This window comes from Coregonus lavaretus, assembly GCF_964263955.1.
Source record: "Coregonus lavaretus genome assembly, chromosome: 30".
Classification (NCBI taxonomy): Eukaryota; Metazoa; Chordata; class Actinopteri; order Salmoniformes; family Salmonidae; genus Coregonus; species Coregonus lavaretus.
Window position 1 is genome coordinate 17182846 of NC_140017.1, and position 13904 is coordinate 17196749.

General features: G+C 48.3%; 1 pseudogene across 1 annotated transcript in view; it reads right to left on the bottom strand.

The window, feature by feature from the left end:
- Positions 1 to 13904, bottom strand: part of LOC311105478 (alpha-2-macroglobulin-like) — a 44346-nt pseudogene that overhangs the window by 14808 nt on the left and 15634 nt on the right. Inside the window, exons 15-18 of the transcript XR_014615847.1 lie at positions 9925 to 10074; positions 9063 to 9215; positions 8765 to 8852; positions 8371 to 8563 (exon numbers count right to left, since the gene is read on the bottom strand). The product of XR_014615847.1 is annotated as an alpha-2-macroglobulin-like (transcript). The remainder of the gene's footprint in view (positions 1 to 8370; positions 8564 to 8764; positions 8853 to 9062; positions 9216 to 9924; positions 10075 to 13904) is intronic.

Sequence of the window (13904 nt, forward strand, 5' to 3'; positions counted from 1 at the left end):
GCTGGGAATACTGAATCTGCAATAGGTAAGCAGCTTGGTTTGAAGAAATCAACTGTGGGAGCAATTATTAGGAAATGGAAGACATACAAGACCACTGATAATCTCCCTCGATCTGGGGCTCCACGCAAGATCTCACCCCGTGGTGTCAAAATGATCACAAGAACGGTGAGCAAAAATCCCAGAACCACACGGGGGGACCTAGTGAATGACCTGCAGAGAGCTGGGACCAAAGTAACAAAGCCTACCATCAGTAACACACTACGCCACCAGGGACTCAAATCCTGCAGTGGCAGACGTGTCCCCCTGCTTAAGCCAGTACATGTCCAGGCCCGTCTGAAGTTTGCTAGAGTGCATTCGGATGATCCAGAAGAGGATTGGGAGAATGTCATATGGTCAGATGAAACCAAAATAGAACTTTTTGGTAAAAACTCAACTCGTCGTGTTTGGAGGACAAAGAATGCTGAGTTGCATCCAAAGAACACCATACGTACTGTGAAGCATGGGGGTGGAAACGTCATGCTTTGGGGCTGTTTTTCTGCAAAGGGACCAGGACGACTGATCCGTGTAAAGGAAAGAATGAATGGGGCCATGTATCGTGAGATTTTGAGTGAAAACCTCCTTCCATCAGCAAGGGCATTGAAGATGAAACGTGGCTGGGTCTTTCAGCATGACAATGATCACAAACACACCGCCCGGGAAACGAAGGAGTGGCTTCGTAAGAAGCATTTCAAGGTCCTGGAGTGGCCTAGCCAGTCTCCAGATCTCAACCCCATAGAAAATCTTTGGAGGGAGTTGAAAGTCCGTGTTGCCCAGCGACAGCCCCAAAACATTACTGCTCTAGAGGAGATCTACATGGAGGAATGGGCCAAAATACCAGCAACAGTGTGTGAAAACCTTGTGAAGACTTACAGAAAACGTTTGATCTGTGTCATTGCCAACAAAGGGTATATAACAAAGTATTGAGAAACTTTTGTTATTGACCAAATACTTATTTTCCACCATAATTTGCAAATAAATTCATTAAAAATCCTACAATGTGATTTTCTGGATATTTTTTCTCATTTTGTCTGTCATAGTTGACGTGTACCTATGATGAACATTACAGGCCTCTCTCATCTTTTTAAGTGGGAGAACTTGCACAATTGGTGGCTGACTAAATACATTTTTTCCCCACTGTATACACATACTAATTAGGGGAATGAGCACCAGGTGTGTGTGATTGACAAGACAAGACATGACAAGTGGAGTGATGAGAATGGGATCGGCAGTAGCTAGTTAGCCGGTGACGACGAACGCCGAAACCTGCCCAAACAAGGAGGGGAGGCAGCCTCGGCGGAAGTCGTGACAGTACCCCCGCCTTGACGCGCGGCTCCAGCAGTGCGCCAACCCCGGCCTCGGGGACGGCCAGGAGGACGCGGAGCAGGGCGTCGGATGGCGACGGTGGAAATCCCTCAACAGGGAGGGTTCGAGGATGTCCCTCCTTGGGACCCAGCACCGTTCCTCCGGACCGTACCCCTCCCACTCCACAAGATACTGAAGGCCCCCCACCCGACGCCTCGAATCCAGTATGGAATGAACCGATTACGCCGGGGCCCCCTCGATGTCCAGAGGAGGTGGAGGAACCTCCCGTACCTCAGATTCCTGGAGCGGACCAGCTACCACTGGCCTGAGGAGGGATACATGAAACGAGGGGTTAATACGGTAACCAGGGGGGAGTAACAACCTGTATGTAACCTCGTTTATCCTCCTCAGGACTTTAAACGGCCCCACAAACTGCGGGCTCAGCTTCCAGCAGGGCAGACGGAGGGGTATATTCCGGGTCGAGAGCCAGACCTGATCCCCCGGTATGAAAACCGGGGCCTCCCTGCGGTGGCGGTCAGCGTTCGCCTTCTAACGATGCACGGCGCGCTGGAGTCGAATGTGGGCAGCGTCCCAAGTCTCCTCCGCGAACCGAAACTGTTCATCCACCGCAGGAGCCCCGGTCTGGCTCTGGTGCCATGGTGCCAGGAGCGGTTGGTAACCCAAAACACATTGGAAGGGTGTTAGGTTAGTAGAGGAGTGGCGGAGAGAGTTCTGAGCGTATTCTGCCCATGGCAGGAACACCGACCACTCCCCCGGTCGGTCCTGATAGTAGGTCCGCATCTTGATTCACCCTTTCCACCGGCCCATTACTCTCGGGGTGAAATCCAGAGGTCAGGCTGACTGAGACCCCCAGACGTTCCATGAACGCCTTACAGATTCTAGACATGAACTGGGGACCTCGGTCGGACACTATATCCTCTGGTACCCCGTAGTGCCAGAAGACGTGAGTAAACAGAGCCTCCGCAGTTTGTAGGGCCGTGGGAAGACAGGGCAGACGAAGGAGGTGGCAGGACTTCGAAAAGAGATCCACAACAACCAGGATAGTGGTGTTACCTTGGGAGAGGGGAAGATCAGTAAGAAAATCAATACTAAGTTGAGACCATGGTCATTGTGGAACTGGTAAAGGTTGTAGCTTACCCGCTGGGAGGTGCCTAGGTGCCTTACTCTGGGCGCACAATGAGCAGGAGGAAACATACACCCTCACGTCCTTAGCCAAGGTAGGCCACCAGTACTTCTCGGTCAGGCAGCGCATTGTACGACCGATACCTGGATGACCAGAGGAGGGTGCCGTGTGTGCCCAGTAGATCATACGATCACGGATAAGCGCAGGCACGTACTGCAGCCCAGCTGGACACTTCATTGGAGATGGATCTGTGCGTAATGCCTGCACTATATATGCGTCCATCGCCCATACTACCGGCGCCACAATGCATGAGGCCGGGAGTATGGGGGTGTTGTCTCTGGGCCTCTCCTCTGTGTCATACAGCCGAGACAGTGCGTCTGCCTTCACGTTCTTCGTACCCGGAATTTATGAGAGTGTGAAATCAAACCCGAGTGCTGGGATAAGACAGCGCCTATCCCTACCTCGGACGCATCCACCTCCACTACGAACGGTAGTGATGAATCGGGGTGAGCCAGTACCGGGGCTGAGGTGAACAGACCACGCAATCTACTGAAGGCCAAATCAGCCTCAGCAGACCAGCGGAGCCGGGACGGCCCACCCTTCAACAAGAAGTTAATGGGAGCTGCAACCTTGCCAAAGCCCCGAATAAACCTCTGATAGTAGTTGGCAAAGCCAAGGAAGCGCTGCACCTCCTTCACCGTGGTTGGAGTCGGCCAATTACACACGGCTGAAATGCGATCTCCCTCCATCTCCACACCTGTGGTAGTAATGCGGTATCCGAGGAAGGAGATTGACTGCTGGAAAAACTCACACTTCTCTGCCTTGACATGAAGATCATTCTCCAGCAGTCGGACCAGTACCTTGCGAACCAGGGACACATGCTCGGCGCGCGTAGCGGAATACACCAGGATGTCTATTCCGATGTAGACCACCACACCGTGACCAAGCATGTCCCAAAACAACTTGTTCACAAAGGACTGGAAAACGGATGGAGCATTCATCAAACCGTAGGGCATCACCAGGTATTCATAATGCCCTGAGGTTGTGCTGAATGCTGTTTTCCACTCATCCCCTTCCCGAATACGCACCAGGTTGTAGGCACTCCTGAGGTCTAATTTCGTGAAAAAACGGGCCCCATGCATTGACTCAATCACTGAAGGAATGAGGGGAAGAGGATAACTAAATCGTACCGTCACCTTATTCAGTGGTCGATAATCAATGCACGGGCATAAACCGCCATCTTTCTTCTTCGCAAAGAAGAAACTCGAGGAAGCAGGTGAAGTGGAGGGACGTTTATACCCCTGGCGCAGGGACTCGGTGACGTATGTTTCCATAGCCTCCGTTTCAGCCTGCGACAGGGGATACACATGATTCCTGGGAGGTACAACATCTACCCGAAGGTTTATCGTGCAATCCCCCTCCTGATGAGGTGGTAATTTAGTAAATTCCGTGTTGAAAAACGTGAGCGCCAGATCATGGTATTCGGGGGGAATGCACACGGTGGGGGTACCGTCTGGACTTTCCACCATGGTCGCACCAACGGAAACACCTAGACACCTACCCAGACACTCACCACTCCGTAAGAACCCTCTGCGGCCATGAAAAATTGGGGTTGTGAAGGTGATATGCTCAACATGCGTCTCCTGTGTAATCATGGTGACTGGTACAGTAACCTCCTTAACCAACCCGGACCCTAATGGTCGACTATCAAGCGCTCTGATGGGGAGTGGAATGGATAGGGGAACCAATGAAATGCCTTGATGGCGTGCAAATGCCCTGTCCATAAAGTTCCCAGCTGCGCCTGAATCGACTAGCGCCTTACACTGGGAAACTACCAGGTGATCGGGAAAGGAGATAGATAACGTACAGTGCGCCGCAAAGGGCCCTGAACAAGTTTGGGTGTTCGTTACCTGGGGTGATGCGTGAGTACCCTGCCTACCGCCTCCAGACCCAAAGGAACGTTTACTGCGACGTGAGGTGGATTGTCCCGTCGTGGCACTGTCGCTGTCCTCCTGCGCTCTCTCGACCGGCGGCTCCCCCCAGCTCCATCTGCTCGGGGTCAGAGACATCCGGAGTGAAAACGGGCAGACCCCTACCAGGACGTCCTCTGGCTGCTAGCAGATTGTCCAGCCGGATGGCCATGTCCACCAGTTGGGAGAAAGATAGCATGGCAGCACGGCAGGATAGCTCCCGTCGGACATCCTCCCTTAGGTGGCACTGTAAATGGTCGATCATGGCCCGCTCGTTCCACCAGGACCCCGCTACCAGCGTCCGGAACTCCAGCGCGTAGTCCTGTGTGGTCCTTGTCCCCGCCTCAGGCGGGTGATCGAAAACGGTCCGAAAGAGGCGAGCAAACTCCCTGTAGTCCTCCAACGCGGCAGCTCCCTCATTCCACACCGCGTTGGCCCACTCCAGGGCTCTCCCACAAAGGCAGGAAACGAGGATGGATACCTTCTCCCACTCCAGTGGCGCCGGCCTGATGCTGGAGAAATACATCTCTAGTTGGAGCAGAAATCCCTTACATCGCACTGCCATCCCATCAAACGCCGGTGGCCAGGATATCTGGATCCCTCCAGGGGCTGGGGTGTAGGTGGCTGGATCCGGTTGACCAGCTGGTCTCGATAGAGTGGGTCCTCTCTTCTCCAGGCGTTGTACTACCTGAAGAACCCAATCCATCGCATCCCCTAAGCTGGCCAGCATCGAGGAATGCTCCTGGACCGTTGCCACAACTCCAGGCATGCGGTCTTCTCCTGCTGACTCCATATCAGATCAGGTGAGTGATTCTGTGACGCGGTGTGAATGAAGGAGTCAGGCGCAGGAGGTAAAACACCGAAGTCCAGAGTTTATTCCGTTTACATAAATAAAACGAACCCAGCGTCAAAACAAAACTATCACAAGGGAAATATTCCACCTTGGCAATAACAAATGGAAGAGTAGCTCAACCGAGCTACTCGCTCTCACGAATACAATCACTCACAAAGACAAGGGGAACAGAGGGAGCACTTATACACATACTAATTAGGGGAATGAGCACCAGGTGTGTGTGATTGACAAGACAAGACATGACAAGTGGAGTGATGAGAATAAGATCGGCAGTAGCTAGTAAGCCGGTGACGACGAACGCCAAAACCTGTCCGAACAAGGAGGGGAGGCAGCCTCGGCGGAAGTCGTGACAGGTGCGTGCATTTGCATTCACCCCCTTTGCTATGAAGCCCCTAAATAAGATCTGGTGCAACCAATTACCTTCAGAAGTCACATAATTAGTGAAATAAAGTCCACCTGTGTGCAATCTAAGTGTCACATGATCTGTCACATGATCTCAGTATTTATACACCTGTTCTGAAAGGCCCCAGAGTCTGCAACACCACTAAGCAAGTGGCACCACTAAGCAAGCGGCACCATGAAGACCAAGGTGCTCTCCAAACAGGTCAGGGACAAAGTTGTGGAGAAGTACAGATCAGGGTTGGGTTGTAAAAAAATATCAGAAACTTTGAGTATCTCACGGAGCACCATTAAATCCATTATTAGAAAATTGAAAGAATATGGCACCACAACAAACCTGCCAAGAGAGGGCCGCCCACCAAAACTCACGGACCAGGCAAGGAGGGCATTAATCAGAGAGGCAACAAAGAGACCAAAGATAACCCTGAAGGAGCTGCAAAGCTGCACAGTGGAGATTGGAGTATCTGTCCATAGGACCACTCTAAGCCATACACTACACAGAGCTGGGCTTTACGGAAGAGTGGCCAGAAAAAAGCCATTGCTTAAAGAAAAAAAGGCATGTGGGAGACTCCCCAGACATATGGAAGAAGGTACTCTGGTCAGATGAGACACAAATTGAGCTTTTCAGCCATCAAGGAAAAAGCTATGTCTGGCGCAAACCCAACACCTCTCATCACCCCGAGAACACCATCCCCACAGTGAAACATGGTGGTGGCAGCATCATGCTGTGGGGATGTTTTTCATCGGCAGGGACTGGGAAACTGGTCAGAATTGAAGGAATGATGGACGGCGCTAAATACAGGGACATTCTTGAGGGAAACCTGTTTCAGTCTTCCAGAGATTTGAGACTGGGACGGAGGTTCACCTTCCAGCAAGACAATGACCCTAAGCGTACTGCTAAAGCAACACTTGAGTGGTTTAACGGGAAACATTTAAATGTCTTGGAATGGCCTAGTCAAAGCCCAGACCTCAATCCAGGGTGAATAGTTACGCACGCTCAAGTTTTCCGTTTTTTTGTCTTATTTCTTGTTTGTCTCACCCCAAAAAATATTTTGCATCTTCAAAGAGGTAGGTATGTTGTGTAAATCAAATTATACAAACCCCCCAAAAATCTATTTTAATTCCAGGTTGTAAGGCAACAAAAAAGGAAAAATGCCAAGGGGGGTGAATACTTTTGAAAGCCACTGTAACAACAGGTCTGGCCTATGTTAAAAGTGTTTAAAAAAAGTTTAAAGCATGTGTTAGGTGTTAAGCCTGTGTTAAATGATGCTTAAAATGATTAAAAGACAAAAAAACGATTGTGATTGTGTTGAATTGTGTTTGGGAAATAGAGATAGACATGAACCAGGTTTCCATTCAACCTTTTTGCGCGCGTAAAGTATGTTGGATAAAAAATGTCATGACAGGCCTGATGGAAACAGAACATTTGTCTGTAAAAATGTCCAATTGTCGACAAAAAAAATACGCTAGACAAGGTGGGACCTTTTTGTGTCAGTAAAATAAATTATGCGAGAAATGGTGGTGGAAACGCTTTTATGCGCAAATATTGATATAATAACCATCATATCTAAGTAAACTTGGAATCACGCGATGACATGTTGTGTGGTCCTCCCACTACAACTCGCCGGGAGAACATGCAGTTTATTAGGCTTCAGATTAAATAAATATTGAGGGTTTTATTCTGGTGACATGATGATCGATGCTTGGCTGTCATTTGACAAATAAAAAGAACCTCGCTCTTTTGTCCATAACAATTTCATCATATAGTCAATTTTATGGAAATATCTCCGGTGGGAAAATACGCATATTGTTTTTATGCAGATTATAGAAAATATTTGCATGAAAATCTGTCGCCAATCGGATGGAAACCTAGCTATGGTTTTAAAAAGGTAGTGGTAATATTTCATTCAATACAGAAATTTGTAGGCAGCTTAACTTACCCCTTGTGCCAAGAGACCAATTCTTTGGGACAAGCTATATTTTCAATACTGTGGTAATGTTTACATGAATTCTGATTATTTCCAGGGATACACAACATCCTGAAATATATGTCGATATCTTTGTTAGAAAGAATACTATCTTTCCCTTGACGGAGTGATGCCGAATGTAAAACATTTATCAATTATACACCACTCTCCCCTACTCTGTAATGCAGTTTAATGAGGTACAGGTTCCTAATCTAGACCACTAATGTATGTTTGATATAGGTGGGTTGGTTGTTTAGCAACAAAACTGACACGTACGCAACTATGGGGCAAAACAGACGGGCTGGCTTAGATTGTTGACAAGTTAACTATATTTTGCCTCCAAATGCTTATTGAAAACATAAATACATTTGCACAATGAGCACTTGTTGTTTCTCAAATACATAATTACAGTTGCTGGTTAGCTAGCTAGCGAGTTTTTGCCATATTAGCATAGACATGACATGAGTCAAAACACCTCAAAACAAGACATGGTATCAATAATAAGATACTACGAGCTGAAACGAGCCACCGACTATTCTCCACATGGCAGCTTCTTGTCATTGTTGCTAACTATCTGACCGTTCAGAATCATAATATCACACAGCCTTCTGCCTCAATGATGCGCGCGCATTATTTTTGTAACGTTGTCAGTCAACCCATCTATAAGGCAACAGCCTCACTGTGCAGTGCTCTTACCCAACTTCCACAAGATCCCATATCCATGTCTCAGGGAAGAACGTACGGACCGTCTCTATGGGTGGCGGAGGTGGAGCGGCACCATGTCCGCCTCTGAGTAATCCAACTTGAGCCACTGGAAATCCCTGACCTGATGCACCCGTTTCAAGGCTGTCCATTTCTACAATGTGGGAGTAGTGTCTGGTGGGTATTCCTAAAACAAAACAGTCATTATTCTCGTGTTAGAATCAGCCTGGTCAAACCAGACCGAATGCTGCGCTCACTGGTGATGCATGCAGCGTTCAGACTGGTTTAACCAGGCTATGTTAGAATAACAAAAACCATACATTTCCCAAGATTCAACAAAGACTTCTGGCAATGACGAGAGTAAGCGGTGTTAAGGAGGACATCTCACCATAGGATCGATGGTACTGGTTCCCCTTGTAACTTAGGCAGGAAGGTACTCTTAGAACCAGAATAGATGCCAGCTTCAGTCCCAGTTTCTAGAAATGTAAGAATCACAAACAAGAGAGCTCAATATTAATGAATGTCTCAGTTTTATTTTTCTATTCTATGTTTTTTTTTTCCTCAAACAGGCTTTTTTAGCAATGTATAATTTAAGAAGATGAATGCATGGTAACAGTTTGGTAAATGATTCTTACGAGAGAGAGGAAAAGAGGCTTCAAGTTAAGAGAAAACAAGGCAGAAGGTACCTGAAAAACTTCATAAGGTTCCTTTTTCTCCTCAGTTAGTCCATCTGGGTATGGCATTACATATCTCCTTGGTCTTACATGTAAACATGCTACTGGATCTTCAAGCTCGTAGGGAATGTATGTTGTCTCCTTGACTGGTAACAAATCAAATATCTGGAATGGGATAATAAGGAGACGTGAAATGACCTTGTTCATTGGGCACCAAACAGAAGGCAGTGACTACTTAGACTTGTCTAATTTCATTTTCCATTGCTAAACGTTTTTAAAATGCTTTCCGTGCCCTGATGAACACAACCCAGAATATGAACTTATTAAAGTCACACTATGCAGATATCACTCCTCCATTTCCTGGTTGCTAAAACTCAAATAGTTCACCTTATTTCAGTTTATATGACAAAATAGCCTAGTATAGTGTAGAGAATCATTGTACCATCTAAACTGCTGTGAAATATATTTTCCATAACCATAAATATTGTTGTTTCAGCTGTTTGAAGATGGTGTACAAACCCAAAAGTAAAAGATGCAAAAACAAAACTTAAGAACGGGGACCATAGAAATAGCACACATAGAACAGATACACTGCTTCTTAGACTTGCTTTCAAGTAGATCTATTACTCACATTTCTATGTGAATTTGGTTGAATTCAGGTCGCCCAAAAAGTTACATATTGCCCCTTTAAGTACCAATAGGGATATGCTTTCCAGTTGATGAAAGCACACCCATTGGCCCACTGTGAACAGACCCACTCCAAGTCTGCTGTAGTCACATCTTATTCCCCTGAAGCTGGTTGTATTCCCAGCACCACAAAAGCTGTTTATATGGTGGTATGACCGTTGACATTCACTTCAGTGAGCTCTGTTACCTTGTCAGCATCCAGCCTCTTCCCTGGCTCCATGATGTGAACACTCTTGTCCACAGTGCTGAGGCCACAGAGGGAGCCGGGCTGGGCCGAGAGCTGCAGGGTGTTCTCCTCCCCTGGGACCGCTTTTGAGGGTGAGAACTCCACCAACACCTGGCACACATGACATACACAAGTGTACATGATACACCTTTAGTTTACACAATATCTTTGTGATGAGGGTATGACACACACAGACACATGCACACTGTAAAAACGGACAGCTCATCTCCTTTCCAAGACCCCAACTTTCTTTTGGTTTTCTTATTGAAATAAGGTCACGCCAATCATCATAATTGTATCAGCCAATCAGCAGCCTTTCCCCCGGGACTTAGCATAATACCTGACCAGCCAGGGCCTCAGACAGTCTGTAGTTTCCATTCTGATGACAACCAATTTTTCTCTTCTCTTATTCTACCTCCTTAGAACAAATTGCTTTTCTTTCTGATGTTTTATTGAAGGTGCAGCTAAATGTAAGTCCCAAAATCCTGATGTCTTGTTGTTTGGAGCTAAACAGTGTCTGTTGTAAATATGTACCATTTGTGTTAAACTTGGTAGCTAGCTAGCTCGCGTACTCCCGCTAGCGTTAGCATTAGCATTGTCATCCAGAATGCATTACTATTTAGCATGCATATTAGCGATTAGCATTTGTTAGCATTTGTCTGTGGTGCTAGGCTATTTTCGGTTGTAGATCGCCCATGCTTATTATGTTTTATAATGTGTAGATATTTCTACATTGCTCTGTTGTTTGTTTGTGCATCTAGCATGTGTTTGGGTCCACATAGCCTGTTTAGTTTGTAGGCATATTTTTCCCATACTGTGCTATAGCCTAAGTTCTCCTCTTTTCTTTGCAGAACCACAATTAGTATCAGAGAGGGTGGTGTTGTATTTGTGTGTGTGGATCTTCCTTAAACCATTGAACTGGAACTACTGCATCCTCGTGTTCTGAACGGACACCCTGTGGTGGTTGCTACCGGCCTAAAATCCAGCACATAAGTTTTTTATCCCTTTTTATTGGTCCTTCGAATTCATAAACAACCCATATTTTTCATGGTCCTTACGAGCAGGATGCAGTAACTGCCAGAGCCCAAGGATGCCAGTCACCAGAGAAGATCCTCCACAAGTTGTGGTTCGTCCCACCGTCAGACTCGCCCCCCACATCGTCTGGTCGACTATGAGGTATGCTACGAGTCAAGGCAGATGATCACCACACACACAACAACACATCACTCCAACGAGGGACCACGAGCAGAGGGCGCTGTGAGTGGAATTAATTACTCTCACAACAAGACCAGCAGCAGCTACCTTCCTGTACAAGATGAGAGAGAAACCCGTTCTTCTTCCAGAACAGTCATAACATGCCTGAAGCTGATAGGAGTGGAAACTGAGAAGTTGACACGGGAGATAATGGAGCTATCGGAAGAGCTAAATTAATCAGCTTCAATGGGTCCCCAACAGTTCAAGTCAATACCCAGGCTGACCCGCAACAGTGAGAATGGAGCCTCACCTTCATCGGTTGCCAACTCACCGGCCCCCCATAGCAGGCGCACCTTGACTAGAGATTGTCATCATCAAAGTCAGCCTAAGCGGGCTCAGCTGGTGACAACCAGAGATGATAAACTGCAGGCACAAAGGCAGCGGGATAAGATAGAGCAGCTCATTGAAAACCTTGGGATCAGAGGGCTCTCTTTCTCAGACCAGTCATCCTCATCCTCATCATCTACTCAGTCAACCCCTCGCCGTCGTGAGCCATCGCACCAGTGAGACCGATCGTCTTCTCATTGCAGGACTCGTAGCCCTACTGCGCCACCTAGAGGGCTGACTTCACATGATCGCCAACGTCAGCCCTCACCTAACCGCTGCGGTCAGCCTACACTTGATCGGCAACATCAGCCCCCACCTAAACAGTGCGGTCAGCCTACACCTGATCGCCGTCATCAGCCCACACCTGACCGTCACCGCCGCGACTACTCACCTAATCGTTATGGTCAGCCTACACCTGATCGCCGTCGTCAGCTCACACCTGACTGTCGCCGCCGCGACTACTCACCTGATCGTCGTGACTACTCACCTGACCGCTGCGGTCAGCCTACACCTTATTGCCGTCGTGAGCCCACACCTGACTGTCACCGCCGCGACTACTCACCTGACCGTTGCCGCCGTGACTACTTACTTGACCGTTGTCGTCAGCCCTCACATGACCATCGCTGCTGCGACTACTCGCCTGACCGTCGCCGCCGGGCCTACTCACCTGATCGTCGTTGGCACTCACCTGTCCGCTACCGCACACCTTCTCCACCCAGCTGAGAGTGCACCTACCATGGACTAACTCCTACCATCCCCAACTTCATCAATGAATACCCACAAGAGTTTGCAAGACTGAAGTTGGCCCTCGACAATGTGCTGCCTGTAGATGCAACAGAGTGCTTCAAGTTTCAGATATTGTTGGACCACCTGAAGTTGGAAGAGGCTTTGCTAATTGCCAACTCCTACAGCAACAGCAGGTACACATACAGTGACACCATGGAGTCCCTCACAGAACTGTATGGCCAGCCCCACCTGTTTGCCCTCCAATGCATCGCAGGGTTAATGGATGGCCCCAACATCAAGAGTGGTGACACCAAGGCATTCCGAAGATTCGCTCTGAGGATGCGTGCCTTGGTTGGCATGTTGGATCAGCTAGGGAGTAATGGACAGACAGAACTTAGGTGTGGCTCACATGTCTCTCGCCTCTTAGCTAAGTTACCACACAACCTAAGAGTCAACTTCAAGAGATGTGTGAACCCCATCAAGACACCCATTCCAACCCTCCTTCACCTGGCAGAGTGGCTTGAGTACGACGTGAGAGTACAAGTAGATGGGACACAGTTCAGTAGCGACCAAAGCAGGGACCACCCTAGCTCATACCGAGATCAACATGAAGACAAATCCTTCCCTAAGACCATCACCATCCTCCACGGGGGTGAGCAGAGAAATGACAAAGCCAAAGTCTCTGCACAGAACCAATCTCCGGAGGAAAAGTCACGGGAGAAGCCAAATAAGTATTGTCGTTCTGCAACACCATGCAGCATTACATGAATCAATGCACCAACTTTCAGCTCCTTTCCAAAGAACAGAAAGAATCCTGGATCAAGACAAATGAAAGATGTGGGAAGTGTGGACGCGAACACCAAGCAGCTCAGTGTATTCTCAAGGCTAAGTGCAAGAAGTGCGAGAAGAAGCATCTTGAGATTCTCCACGAGGTCAACACTAGTCGGACTGCTACAAAGAACGCTAGCACGAACACTATGAAGACCACCAGCACAAAGGCGCCAACAGAGGCCTGGTGAGCTCCACTGCAGAGACCCTCTACGTTGATCGACCTTCCGGCAGCAGTAAGGTGTTGCTGAAGATGAGTTGAGTCATCTTGCAGAGCGGCAACAAGTCACTTGACACGTACGCCCTGTTGGACGATGGGTCGGAGCGCACTATACTTCTACACAAAGCAGCAGAGCAGCTAGGCCTCCAAGGCAATCCTGAGGACTTGGCACTTCGTACGGTGTGTCAAGATATTCTAGTCATCCATGGAGCTTCTTTGTCATTCTCTGTGGCCCCTGTTACTCAACCAATCCTTTGACATCCACAGAGCCTTCACAGCTGAATAGTTGTGCCTTGCACCGCATACCTACCCTGTCAAAGCCCTTCAGAAAAGGTATCGGCACCTCAAAGTCCTTCCCCTTCAACCGCTGGATCAGGCGCAGCCGCTACTGCTCATCGGATCAGACATTCCCCATCTAATCACCCCGACAGAGCCAGTGCGTTTGGGTCCCCCTGGCGGACCTGCCGCCATCAAAACTTAGCTCAGATGGACCCTTAAAAGTTCCTTCATACATCCCTCGTCTCTCCATCTGCAGAGCTCTTCAGCCATGTAGAGAAGCTCTGGCAGTTGGATACGCTACCATACA